We start from the raw sequence: 6,265 nt of genomic DNA, 5'->3' as shown, positions 1-6,265 counted from the left end.
TCTTTCCCGAACTAAATATGGCGGGGGTGTTGGAAATGGCGGGAGGGGCTGGTAGAATATGGCGGAAGGGTGGTCGGAATACTTCTGGCGGGGGTGTTGGAAATGGCGGGAGGGTTGGTAGAATATGGCGGGAGGGTGGTCGGAATACTTTCCCGCGGTTTTGACAGGGGTTGGGAGGGGCGGGAGGGGCGGGAGGGGGGAGGGGCAGTTGCCCCATCACTTTACTACTACTGATGTATCTGGGAAATCATTGACTGAAAGGTATTATACTAAACCAATTTACACACAGATTAGTTATTCAATCAATATAATGACAGCATGTAAACTCAGATGCCTCTTGACGTTTCTTTTAGATTTCAGGAGGTACATGTATGAATACATTTATTCAGGAAATACAGTATACTGTACAAACTTTAAGAAACATGTGGACATTGGTATATTTTTGTGGCATGGTGTGTATATTTCATAAATCACTGAAATTTATAAGGATACCTTCATACCTGGTATTATTTGTCTATCTATTGTCTAACTCTATCTATATATCTGTTCATCCACTAACTTTGATTATTTTGATTTCATTATTTCACAGTATAAAATTATTCAATTGAAGCTCACATGGATGTTCTCTAAACGAAATATGTACATGTATGTAAACAGATCAGATTTAGATAGTCATTTTTCTTCTCTTCTTTTTTTGCACCCAAAATTGAGACACCAGTCCTGTCTAAATCTGTGATGTAAGTGAATTTGATTTCATGGTCAACTGTTATGGTCATTTTGCTAAAGTGTCTATATCAATTTAGAATATTTCTTAGATGAATAGCTTGTGAGGACATATTGAAGTCATAAGTCATGGCCATTTGAATTACATTTTCCTTTAAACAAAATTTCTTCAAAACCATATAACTATGAGGTCAAAACAGATATACACATATCTCTATATGATCAATAAATAATAGGCTTGTAGCCCTGTCTGTGAGCTTATAACATGCTGGGATGAATGACTGCAAAACGGGTTCAAATGAATAAACTTTACCTTAACTAAAGATCACATGAATCAAATAGCCAAATACATGTACTTTTAACTGATTTCTTGTCATTAGTTCAGATGACCTTATACATTATTAGAATTGTAGTATTAAATTTAATACAAAGTATAGGGCTTCAAAGTATCTCCAAATAATTTAATCAATTGCATTGACCTCTATTGAAAATCACAGGGTTCAAATAAGTGAATCCACATTTGTCCTGGTAGCAAGTGACCAATGCGTTCTATTTGACCCTTGTTTTTTTCTTTCAATCACAATGAATCTTTGTAATGTATATATAAAAATAACAAACGTATAAAATATCCAAGGAGTTTAACAAAAGACTTAAAAGGGCATGGTTATGAGGTTATTTCGTGGAGGACAGATGGCAGAAAAGGTCAGTCTATATGTCTGGTGAAAGTTAACTTAAGAAACCAGATATGCTGTTTGCCATAATTTGCATGCGTTAACACTTCCTTTCGGATAAGATCATTGGAGAATACCGGTATGTGAATGAACTTTGAGGAAGCTAGCTGTTCTATGCTTTATCTTAATTAAGGAAATACCATATAGTTTTGAAATTGGGACCATTACATGTCTTTTTCATGATTTCGAATAACACCTCCTTCAGTACTTTGATTTTTAAATTTATTTTCACAACTAGGATTAAATATTCAACAGATATATTTGTTATTTATCAAATATATCTATGCTGTTTTATTTGCGTTATTACTTAACACTTATTCACACTTTTGTAACAACATTTTACATTGACGATCTTTTAAAATTTTGTTACATGTAATTATGTAGATTTTAATTATGATTGTTTGAGTTTTCACTATATTATGAGTTTTCACTGCATTATCTGCCCTGCAGGTAGGGCGTTAGAATTGTACCTGCTGCCCCTATTGCATGATCGTAAAAGTCGACTAAATTTAGGATCTTATCTTTTCTCTTCTTCCTATCTGACTTTATCTTTCCAAATGGCTCTCTTATTCAGATACGGCCTCCCATGTATGTGATGTGTTGCGTGTATGTTGTGCGAGGTGCATAATTTGGGAGATATATTGGGGGCTGTATATTCATGTTGTGTCTTCTTGTATAGTGGAACTGTTGCCCTTTTTATAGTGCTATATCACTGAAGCATGCCGTCGAAGACACCAAGCAACACACCCCACCCGGTCACATTATACTGACAACGGGCGAACCAGTCGTCCCACTCCCTGTATGCTGAACGCTAAGCAGGAGCAGAAACTACCACTTTTATAGAATTTAGTGTGTCTCGGCCAGGGGACAGAACCCAGAGTCTTCCTCACAGGGGCGAACGCTCAGCTCAAGGCCAAAAGTGAGGCGGTGCCAAGGTAGGCATTAGGAAAGATAAAGTCAGTTAGGAAGAAGAGAAAAGATAAGATCCTAAATTTAGTCGCCTTTTACGATCATGCAATAGGGGCAGCAGGTACAATTCTAACGCCCTACCTGCAGGATTTAAATAGATAAATACACATTATTCATTTGCATGAATTGAACCATCAGGCTTCCGTTGCTTGCCTATATTTATTGGAATTACAGTGATGGTAAACATGTCGATTACGAAACGCAAATTGATACTTATTTCAGTATTTTGAAGCAATTTATCCATCTCTAATCTATGTTCAGATGACAAATCCATAACTTCAACAGATGGCGACAAAGCAAATGCAGACATAAACATTTCAACGGAAGGTGATAACAATCTTCATGCACCTGCCGACAGTGTATTAGATCTAGAATCAGCACCCCCTAGCAGATAAAGGTAATTAGAGGGTCACTTGTGTACAATGGTTTTTACAAAATACGTTTACATTCAACTTCCGGTTGTACAATGCCACGTAATACAGCACAAGAATGGCGTACATTTTAATGTCTGTCTTCGGTAAAGATCGAACCTAAAAGTGGATTGGAGCTAAAGAAAAGATATCTCAAGTCGAAAGACATGTTTCTGGTTTTGCTGCTGTTATATACCAGTAGCCAAAGAAAAAAAAGTGATGCAGATTAATAGTATTAAATAGTATGACTTAGAAGGCCATTACCAAACAGTACCGTCAATGTATAAATATATTCAATATCGATATGGAAATTTGCTTTTTATATTTATAGATGTAACCACTTTGCTTGCGCTACCTGATGATCCACTTCTATCCTTTTCGCTTGTGGATTTGAACTGCACATTGACAGATGATGGCACCCTTGTCCATAATGTGCCCAGTTCTACAGATAATGAAACCTGTCCAGCTGACTTTGCGCTCGCTGCTGTGGAGTGTTCGCTTAGCACGCAGAAAAGGTCGGAATACCTGTCTGCCTTCAACAAAAGGATTGACATTCCTGGTGACAAAGTATATCTGACATGGAAAATATACAAATCACGGGTGTGTTGATATTACATATTATAAAACATCAGTTACCTAGCTAATTATTCATATCTGTATACATAATATCATATACGTTTCTTCAGTAGACCCTACAAGCTGGTCTCCATGAAAGCTGGGTCCACGTCCCGAGACTGGGTGCACTGTTCTCATGCGGATGCGCACCACTTTTGGGGGTGTGATGTGCGTCCGCGTGATATCAGTGTAGCTGAAGGCTTTCACAGTAGCTCCAATTTGAGCCAACCTGTTTGCCGTGGGTTGCATCTCGTATCCGGGGGAAGAAGGTCCTGGTGGTTGAATAGGTTTTGCTCTTTTTTCTTCCTTTTTTTACTGCTACACACTTTGGCTTCAGACTCCGGTTAGACGAGAGGTAATATGGGCCCTGTATTATCAATCGGCTGGTCATGCCGAGCCCTTGGTTCGTAGATCTCCAAGAAGGCGGTGGCTTAGGGTCAATCGTGAGTTTAATTTGGATTGTCTTGATTCTGATTGATCTTGCAGGTGTACAATCTTGCGAGCGTGCTGTCGCAAGCTTGATTTGAATTATGTTTGTTCGAAATATTCTTCCGAGTATACTATCTGTGTAACCCTGACACTTTGACATTGGATATCCATGTCATCATGAGTGTCCCCCTGTTGGGCTCCGAGGTGGGTGGGGGCACAGCTAGCGAATTGTAATTAACTCTAAAAGATGGCTTCCAAAAACAAACAAAATGTACTACAACCAAAATCTCCCCAAAAGGAATCAACCACAAATCAACAAACAAAAAGCGGTACAACAAACACATTCCCACAGTTTCTGGTCATGTCCTCTACACAGAGTGGCAAGACCACTGCAGGTTTATCACCCTTAATATTGCGAAAGGGCATCAAAGGCATTGCTGGAGATGTCAAATCTGTGAAGCCTTTGGGATCGGGTGATCTCCTAATAGAGGTTTTCCGCAAGCAACAAGCGGAGAACCTCCTTGGAACCAACAGTTTTGCCGGCCTCAGTGTGTGTGTGTAAAACCACACTCATCATTAAATTGCAGCAAGGGGGTAATCAGGTGCCGAGCCTTGCGCAATGACAATGAGGCTGACATACTGTCATACTTCCAAGAGAAGAACATTCCGGTCTCTCATGTTAAACGCATCATGACGAGAAAAAGTGGGAGCTTGGTCCCAACACACACTTTTATCTTAACATTCGCTACACCAACATTACCACAGAGCGTAACTGTTGGATACCAACGTTACAATGTCACTGTCTACATCCCTAATCCATTGAGGTGCCGTAACTGCCAGTGGTACGGCCATCATGAGAACAATTGTAGACGGAAAATGGTATGTCAGTACTGTGGCCGTGAAGGTCACGACGAAAAAGACGAATGTGACATTGTCAACCGTCACTGCGTCAATTGCGGGGGTGACCATGCTGCGTCTGCTCGCACCTGTCCTGCCTGGACTCGGGAGAGGGAGATATTACGGGTCAAATATACCCGAGGTGTCTCCTTCCCTGAAGCTAGGAGGATAGTCGAGTGTTCAGACCTGAATGTGGCAACCTATGCCCAGATCACCCGCGCAAAGACGCCTGTTGACAGTGTCACCGTCAAACATGCGTCGGTCCAGGCCTTGGTTGACAAGCCTAACTGGGACAATGATGTCCCAGATATGGCTGATGCTAAGGCCTGCAAAGTAATCATGGGGGACCCGAACAGGTTCAAGTCAGGTCCATCTAAACCACAACACAAACCACAACAAAAACCACCTGGAGCTAAAACGCCTATCCCACCGGCGTCTCCAGGACTTACACAACACCAAACACCGAACATTAGAAAAAAAGTTACCGCCGCTCGTCATAGACGTGCTACATCTTCACCGTCTATTGACGTAAAAAAACTCCCTGAGAAAGCCAAGCAACCAGCAAATACACCACCGCAGGAGCAACGCCAGACAAAAACCACCAAGGTAAAGCTGGCGAGGCTCCCTGTACTAAACAACAAACCCAGTAAGGGATCAGATGACCCTATCCTTGGACGGAACATCTATGATGTTCTATCGGACGACAGCGAGTTTGGTGACAACACATTTATCGCCACCAAACAACCTACTTCAAGTAGTCCTGTCGGTCCGACAAACTATCCTCAGGGACCAACATAGAGACAAACACTATCATACAATGGAACATACGCGGATTTAAAGCGAACATAGAAGAATTAAAACATCTTATACAAACAAAAAAACCCATCCATATTCTGCCTTCAAGAAATAATGCTGAAAGACACCATCAATCTCCGACAATTTACACTATACACCAAAACTCCAACAACAGGTGGCCGCCCATCAGGTGGTGTGGCGGTGGCGGTGCATAAAAACGTTCCTCACAGACACATTCAGCTAAATACCACCTTACAAGCTGTTGCAATAAGCGCAACTCTTCACCGAAAAATAACAGTCTGTTCTATATATTTACCTCCAAATACTCCATTTAGTTGTGATGAACTGAGTAACATCGTATCACAACTACCAGTGCCATATATTATCATGGGTGACTTTAACGGTCATAATAGCCTCTGGGGCTCCCTGGCACTGACGATAGAGGTAGACGTATCGAAGATTTTATTAATAAAAACAGCTTATGTCTTTATAACACCAATGCCCCAACATATTTACACCCTGCCTCTGGCTCGCTTACCCACATTGATCTATCGTTGTGCCATCCATCAATTCTTCTGGATTATTAACACCTGAAGGATAAGTGCTCGAAGGTGCTGAACATTGGGGTGCAGACCGTGAAATGCTTCTACGTATCTACCGGGCACTTATTAGATCAAAACTTGACTACGGCTCGAT

Source organism: Argopecten irradians, chromosome 3 (assembly GCF_041381155.1).
Source record: "Argopecten irradians isolate NY chromosome 3, Ai_NY, whole genome shotgun sequence".
Classification (NCBI taxonomy): Eukaryota; Metazoa; Mollusca; class Bivalvia; order Pectinida; family Pectinidae; genus Argopecten; species Argopecten irradians.
This window is presented reverse-complemented; position numbering follows the sequence as displayed.